The sequence below is a fragment of the Humulus lupulus genome, chromosome 8 (assembly GCF_963169125.1).
Source record: "Humulus lupulus chromosome 8, drHumLupu1.1, whole genome shotgun sequence".
Taxonomy (NCBI): Eukaryota; Viridiplantae; Streptophyta; class Magnoliopsida; order Rosales; family Cannabaceae; genus Humulus; species Humulus lupulus.
In genome coordinates, this window is record NC_084800.1 from 56,161,667 (window position 1) to 56,170,298 (window position 8,632).

Genomic DNA, 8,632 nt, shown 5'->3' on the forward strand with positions numbered 1-8,632 from the left:
GCACGAGATCGAACCCAAGGGAGTTGTCTAAAATAAAAAAGAAAACTATTTTAAGTCAAAAGTAATAAATTCTAACCTAGTTCCAAAGATTGACGAGTTTTAATATTATGAACATGAAATAAAAGATTGAAAAATAAAGCTATTTAAGAGAATGAAAATAAACCAATAATGATTTGACAATAAGTGTTAAAAGAAAAGATTATTAAGATACTAGAATCCACAAAATGTAAGTTTAATAATATTTATTAGTATATTGATTCCCAAGTTTTAGTGATAGTTAAAATAATTTAAACTATCATTTTCCAAAAATATTTATAATTTTAAGCACAATTTTCTTATAAAAAGATAGGATTTTTCTTCACTTTTCAAAATTATAATTTCAAAGCATTTAGTGTAAATCAATCTAATGAAATAACAAATAAATCAATGAACATTATTTATAAGGCAAAACATAATATTTTTGTTCTAAGCATGGATGTGTACAATTTAATGACACATCTTACACAAAGAATATTATGTTTATGCACTAATGAAGAACAAAGTGTAAATATGTTCTAACAATCTAAAATACAAGATATTTAAGATGAAAGAAATATATGTAGAAGAAAAATCCATAAACTTTGTTGTATTACAAGGGAAATCAACATACAACATAAATATTACCTAGTTACAAGTTGCTTCATCATGATCTTAATAATCTTATGAAAAAGATTAGAAGCACATAACTAGAGTAGAAATTACAAAATAAAAGACATACATACTTGCAAAATGCTCTTGAAAAACCCAAATGGAAGATAGAATGGTAGAGAGAAAATGAGAGAAAAAAGATGGTAACCAAAATTAAGCACACTAAAATGGTCTTCAAAACCCTTATTTATAGCCAAAATGACATTATTAAAATAACCAATTTAATATTAAGTAAATTGATTAAATTAATAATAAGATGGTAAATAGGGGTAATTTGTAGGAGTGATGATGATTTTGGGGTAAAAGTGTGTAGACAAAAAGGTAAAAAATGGCATTTTGAGCATAGGGGACAATTAGTACATTTAGGCACATTAGGCTCAAAAAGTGGCTGCTTAGTGCCAGGCAATTTCGGCTGGGCTCACTGGGCCTGGCAGAGGCTTTGGAGCTTGGGCCCAAGGAAGGGGCAGGCGGCTGTGGGAGAACTGCTGGAGATGAGGCTTGCTTGGGCCCGTACGGACGGTGTGGAGAGCTGGCGCATGTGAGAAGAAGATTGATGCAGCTCTTCGGTTGGAGCAAGTGATGAGCACATGGGCGTACGGCTGGGAGGTTTGTGATGCCAGGCGTGAGGGACAAACTGGGCCAGGCGCTTGGGCTGGCAGCTGGGCAAGAAGGGAACGGGCCCAGATTGGGCCTGAATGGGGCAGAGGCCCGAAAGCTGGTTTGGAGCTGAAGCTGACCGTGGGCCTGGGCTCTAGCATGGGCCTGTAAAGAAAATATTTTCTTGTTACTTTCTACAAAAATATCACTTTTATTTTCTTTTCTCTTCAAAACTAACATTTTTTCTTCTCTTTTCAAGAGCATTAAAATGCAACAATTTATTACAAAATAAGTAAATATTAAATTAGAATTAAATATTTTCAATTGTAAAATAACTCAAATTAAGTCCATGAAAATACTAATTGAAATTTAATCTACTTTAGAAACTAAGATCAATAAAATAACATTTTTTTATACTTATAATCTAACAACACAAATTTTAAATAATTAAATTACAACATATTATAATAAAATATCTATAAAAACATATAAAAATCTAGAAAACTACAGTAAGACTAATAAATTAAAAATTACATAAAAACTTAATAAGTTAATTAAAAACTCAAGAACTAAGCAACAATTAGCATATAAAATATGGTAAAATAACTTTAATTCCTAGAGTTATCAGCAGCTCATGATTGTCTCATGTCGAAAAGCTCGAACCAATCCACCTTATAATGTGGCTATACTAATTAATCACAATCACGCACCCAAAATATACAATTACGCCCACAGTGGCCAAATTACCAAGTTACCCTCATAATTAACATATGAGCCTATATGCATGTATTCACCATCATATAATAATATAATCCACGTAAACATGCATATAATCATTAAATACTATAATAAATCAATTATGGCCCTCCCGGCCTCCTAATCAAGGTCCTAAACCTTATTAGGAAATTTGGGGCATTACAATTAGACCGAGTTTCTCGCCATGGGGTGCTCCAGTGCTATTTGTTAAGAAGAAGGATGGGTCTTTTAGGATATGTATTGATTATAGGGAGTTGAATAAGCTGACCATTAAGAATAAGTATCCACTGCTTAGGATTGATGATTTATTTGATCAGCTACAGGGGAGTACGATGTTTTCGAAGATTGATCTCTGGTCAGGCTATCATCAGTTGAGGATTAAGGAGGAGGGCATACTAAAGATTGCTTTTCGGACAAGGTACGAGCATTATGAATTTCTGGTTATGTCCTTTGGATTAACCAATGCCCCAGCAACTTTCATGGATATGATGAATAGAATTTTCAAGGACTACCTGGATAAGTTTGTGATTGTGTTTATCGATGATATACTGGTGTACTCCCAGTCAGAGATAGAGCATGAGCATCATCTGCGCCTGGTATTGCAGCGATTGAGGGAGCATAAGTTATATGCTAAGTTTGCAAGTGCGAGTTATGGTTACCGCAAGTTACATTTCTGGGACATATTGTTAGTAAGGAGGGGATACTGGTTTACCTGAGTAAGATAGATGCGGTTAGGGATTGGCCTAGACCGAGCAGTGTTCCTGAAGTCAGAAGTTTTCTCGGATTGGCGGGGTACTACCGGCGATTTGTAGAGGGGTTCTCCAGAATTGCTACTCCATTGACAGAGTTGACAAGAAAGAAGACCAAGTATGTGTGGACAGATCGGTGTGAGAACAGCTTCAAGGAGTTGAAGCGGCGGTTGATTACTGCACCAGTGTTGAGCCTGCCGACAGACAATGAGAAGTTTGTGGTTTACTGTGACGCTTCTAGACAGGGTTTGGGATGTGTGTTGATGTAAGCTAGGAAGGTAATAGCTTATGAATCAAGGCAGTTAAAAGAGTATGAACAGAGATATCCCACGCATGATCTAGAGTTAGCTGCAATGGTATTCGCACTTAAGATCTGGAGACATTATTTGTATGGTGAAAGATGCGAGATATACACTGATCACAAGAGTTTAAAGTATTTCTTTACTCAAAAAGATTTGAATATGCGCCAAAGGCGGCGGCTAGAGTTGGTAAAGGATTACGATTGTGACATCCTATATCATCATGGGAAGGCTAATTTGGTGGCTGATGCATTGAGCCGGAAGGGCCCAGGACAGTTGTTTAGTTCGAGGCAGGTATCAGACAGACTAGCTGAGGAGATGGCCAGAGCAGGTATAGAATTAGTGGTCGGTAGGTTAGCCAACATTACTCTTCAGTCCATGCTCCTTGAAAGGATTAAGGAATCACAAGGAAGGGATCCCCAATTAGTTGAACGTAGAGAGAATGTCCTAGCTGGAATGATTAAGGACTTCTCTATCTCAGAGATGGGCCTATTGAAGTACAAGGGACGGATTTGTGTTCTGATCGATTCAGATATTCGGCGAGAGATTCTGGATGAGTCTCATACCACTCCCTATTCCTTACATCCAGGTACTACGAAGATGTACCAAGACTTGAAAGTTTTGTACTGGTGGTTAGGCATGAAGAGGGATGTGGTGGACTATGTGGCTAGGTGCTTAACTTGTCAGCAGATCAAGGCTGAACATCAGAGGCCAGCAGGGTTATTGCAGCCTCTAGGGATTCCCGAGTGGAAATGGGAGGATATCACCATGGACTTTGTGGTTGGATTGCCGAAGACCGTGGGTCAGCATGATTCGGTGTGGGTGATTGTAGACAGGTAGACTAAGTCCACTCACTTTTTACATGTGAGAACAACTTATACTGTGGAGCAGTATGCTGAGCTTTATGTGAAGGAAATTGTTCGCCTTCATGGGGCTCCGAGGTCGATAGTATCCAACAGAGACCCCACCTTCACCTCCAAGTTTTGGGAGAGCCTACAGAAGGCAATGGGCACACATCTACGGTTCAGTACCGCTTATCATCCTCAGACAGATGGGCAGTCTAAGAGGACAATTAAGATATTGGAGGATATGTTATGAGACTGTGTGTTGGACTTTGGGGGATCTTGGAGTAAGTATCTCTCATTGATTGAGTTCTAGTACAATAATAGCTATCAGGCAACTATCGGAGTGGCTCCGTATGAGATGTTGTATGGGAGAAAGTGTAGGTCACCGATACACTGGGATGAGACAGGTGAGAGAAGATATCTAGGTCCAGAGATGGTACGAAGGACAAATGAGGCAATTGAGAAGATTAGAGCTCGTATGCTTGCCTCCCAGAGTCGTCAGAAGAGTTACTCAGATCTAAGAAGCAGGAGTGTAGAGTTTCAGGTCGGCGATCATGTATTCCTCAGGGTTTTACCCCTGAGAGGAGTGAAACGATTCGCTGTTCGGGGCAAGCTGAGTCCCAGGTTTGTTGGCCCCTTTGAGGTTCTGGAACGAGTTGGAGAGGTAGCTTACAGATTAGCGATGCATCCAGCTCTATCAGGGGTTCATGATGTGTTTCATGTGTCCATGCTTCGGAAATATGTATCGATCCTGACCTTGCTCATTTTTCAAAAGCCTGAAGGCCTATTCTAACTGATCGATTCTTTCCTGGACCGGGTCCGCGAGGGGTCTTCTCGGGAATTGGTTGTCGTCGATTACAATTTCAGGTTTGCGCCTCCGCAGGGGGTCTTTACGCCTATTTAAGCGATCCCTCAGGTCCTGGTTCGTCGGGTTAACATTACCCCGATTCTGATTCAAATGTTCCTGCAGTTCAGAGCGATTCCTGTGGCTCCCAGTATTCTTCCGACCTCGATCATGCATACTGACTGATCTGGTATTTCCAGAGTCGTCACTCGTAAGACATGTCGCATGATTATTTCGAGATGGGTCTTTTTCGTGCCGCCTCGTTTCTGCCGTGCGAGACCGGGACATTTGAATTTTTTCAAATAGGGCGCCTCTTCTCTCCTGGAAAACTTCCCTGTTCCCTTGTCTCCTCCCTGCACGTCTTTCGTCCTCATCTCGAACTGGCTGAGCATTCCTACGAGGAGGTGAAGGATATCTTATAGGCGATGGAGGAAACCGTATGGGTGACTGTGGCTGCCACCCATTTCGCGGCCTGGACGGTCTGGAGTTTGCCCGAGATGGGTTGGTTGCATTTTGTGTGTTCCCAGGGACTTGAGTCCGAGCCTTTGCAGGGGCTCGGTTGTTCTCAATTCCCGCAGGTACCCCCGCAGGTGGATTAACTGGGGCCCTAGCTCGGGTACTTCAATGGGGCCTCGAGGGAGCGGATGGATCTGCTGGTGCCGGAGGTTGTTCCGGCCTTCTTGTGGTAGCATTCTTTCGTGTATACCCACGAGGCCTGCGGGGAGGAACATGCACGTCCCTCGGAGGAGGAGCTTGGTTTTCACGCGGAGGCGGGGGCTGAGCTGCCTGCGCCTCTGTGGCTATCCTTGCTAACTCCTCATTCCGCTTGATGGCTTCTGCCAACTGCTGTTTCAGCTGCCGGTTTTCAAGTTCCACAATGGGAACGTATTGTTCAAAATTGTAATACATATCCTCATCTCTTGGTAGTGCGGGTGGTCCCCGAAAATCGGAGGATTCGCTTCTCTCTTCAGCATCCGGGTTTATCATTGGCTGTTTCCCAGGGCGTCTCGGATAATTTTCTTCAGGAACATTCTGATCGTTAGTGGCCATAACTTGTTCAGGGACTGAATGCTTAATGCTCTCAATGAAAGCACCAAACTGTTGACGCTGTTTTTCGTCAACAGTGAATAAAGAGCACGAAAACAATAAATGGTTATGGTCAGAAAAATACAATAAGACAAACAGGATTTTTTACGTGGTTCAGCAGTTAACTCTGCCTAGTCCACGAGTCTTTGTTATTAGAACTTAAGATGATTTTTGGAAATTCTTCAAGAATGAATTCTCTAGAGTTTCTCTCAAGATTCCAAAAATTCGGGTCCTCTACAATGGTGCATAACTTCTCTATTTATAGAGAAGATTTCAGAACACTATCCCACACATTTTGGGAAGTTATTCTGCATATGTAAATAAATTTAATGGCATTGAAAGCCTGTAACTCCTATATACAAGGAATCGTCCCCTGAAGATCAGGGGGTGTATAACTGAATAATAAATACCCCTTGATTATAGGGGATTTATAATAATGAATGTAGACCGCGTCTCTCGGGGGATGTTTCCGATGCATTGTTTTAGGAATTTGGGGATTTCGAGAGTGTGGGATTGGTCTCGGGAAGAGGTTTTGTATTGGTTAGTATTAAAGGATGTTTTATATGTGTTGTGACTAGGTCTTCAGAGAGGCTCGGGATAGAGGACCGTGCTCGTGACTTTGGTGCATTGTGAAGCTCGGGATACAGGTAAGAAAACTGTAGCACCCGTAGAGCAGGGCATGGGCCCATAGTGTTGTTGTAGGGCACGGCTTTAAATTGTAATATTATTAGGGTGTAGCCTTGATTGAATTATTATATGTTCGTATGTTTTTTGAGAATGCTATATGTGGTTATAGTAGAATGAACGGCAAAGGAGCCCGGAACAGCAAGGAGCCGAGAACGGCGAAGGGCCGAGAGCGGCAGTGGGGCCGAGAATATCACTTAGCACATGGAGTGCTTATGGTTAGGGTGAGACCCCAATGGGTACATGGGATATCCTTACGGTGTGGACCGAGAACCCAGGCTTTGGTAATGCTTCTGGGACGGCATGGCCATATATGTGTTTAAATCCTATGAACTGTCTGATTAACTATGAGTTATCTGCTATAGTGATTGTAGGATATGCATATGTTATGTGCTGTATGAGTTTTCTTGCTGGGCTTCGGCTCACGGGTGCTCTGTGTTGCAGGTAAAGGCAAGGAGAAAGCCAACCAGCCATGAGTACGGAGAGCGTAGGGGCGGCGCGTACATGTTTGGCCTGCCCGACTGCTTTGATTGGGGGCATTTTGAGAAATGGCTTTATTAAACTATGTTTTTGATAATTAGTCATCTGTAAACCTATTTTGAATTGTAAATATTTTACAAACCTCGTTTTGGGATCCTGAATGTTAAACTCTTGGAATTTTTAATGGAATAAAGTACTTTCAAATATTACACCCTTAACTTTTTGCTTAATCACACTTTTGTTCTAAAAACCTCGCTTAGCGAGTTAATTGCACATTTTAAACTCACTTAGTAACGGCTCTAAGGTAGTAGGGCGTTACAAAAAACATGAGTTTTGATATTGATTTTCAGATGTAATGATGAAATAAAGGATTGAATTTTTTTATTTAGATTTTGTTTGTAAAAATGTGTTTGTTGTATTGATGTTGATTATGGATTTGAAAAATGAAAACAATAATATATTTTTTGTTGTGATTTTGATGAATTTCTGGGTTTCAAGGATGAATAATAGGTTATGTTACAATTATTTGGTTGGAATTTAAGTTTTTATTTTATTTTTTATTAATTTTGTTAATATGATAAGTTGATGATGAAATTTAGGTTTTAAGTTTAGTGTTTAGGTTTAAATTTTTCATATAGCAATTTTAAAGTTTTAATTAATTAAAATATGATTTTTTTTTATAATTTTATATTAATTTTTAATTTATTAAATTAACTTATTTATAAAAGTAGGGGTATTTTGGTCATATTTTAAAAAAGTTTGACAAAAATCGGACTCGTAGAATTATTTTGTTCAATTTTGCAAAACACATAATCTGATTTGTCATTTAACAAAAAAAATGGTCCAATCGATAACTTTTGCATAACACATGGTCAAAAATAGTATTTACATTCTATAAATACTAAACTATATTTTAATAAATTGTTGTTAGAATTGAGTAATCAAAATGATTTTTGTATATATACTTTTTATTTTCTATTTAAAACGAAGTTAAAATAAAATTTATGAAGCATTATTGATTTTTATAGTTTCTATTTTTAAATAACATTGAAATAATTTTTGTGCATTGAAATGTAATGCTAATTTTTTTTTTTTTTCTTTCAAATTTTGGTATTAGTATCATCACTTGCATTAGAATTGTCTAATCAACTAATGATAACACATTATTTAATATTTTTGTTCTATATTTTGTATTTAAAAGTATAAAGTGTAAGATTAAAAAAAAATTGCAGCTAATGCACCAAAATTTTCACTTTTTTTACACTTAAATATCTTTTTTTTTTTTTTTTTGTGGTGAAAGTACCAAATTGTTATTTCTTCTTGTATTTCGGTACCAAACGTTAAATGTAACTTTTAACCAGTTAATAGCCACATGTCAGCTAACGGTTGATCTTTGTTTTTGTATTTTTACTACAAAAAAAAAAAATGGTATTTATCCGTAAGAAATACACAAAATTTGGTATTTATCCGTAAGGAATACACAAAGACAATAATAAGTCTTAGGATTTAATTTTTATTTTGATATGGATTTATTTTTTATTTTAGTTAAAATATATTTTTTAATTTTTAAATCAATTAAAATATATTTTTAACTTGAGAAGTACC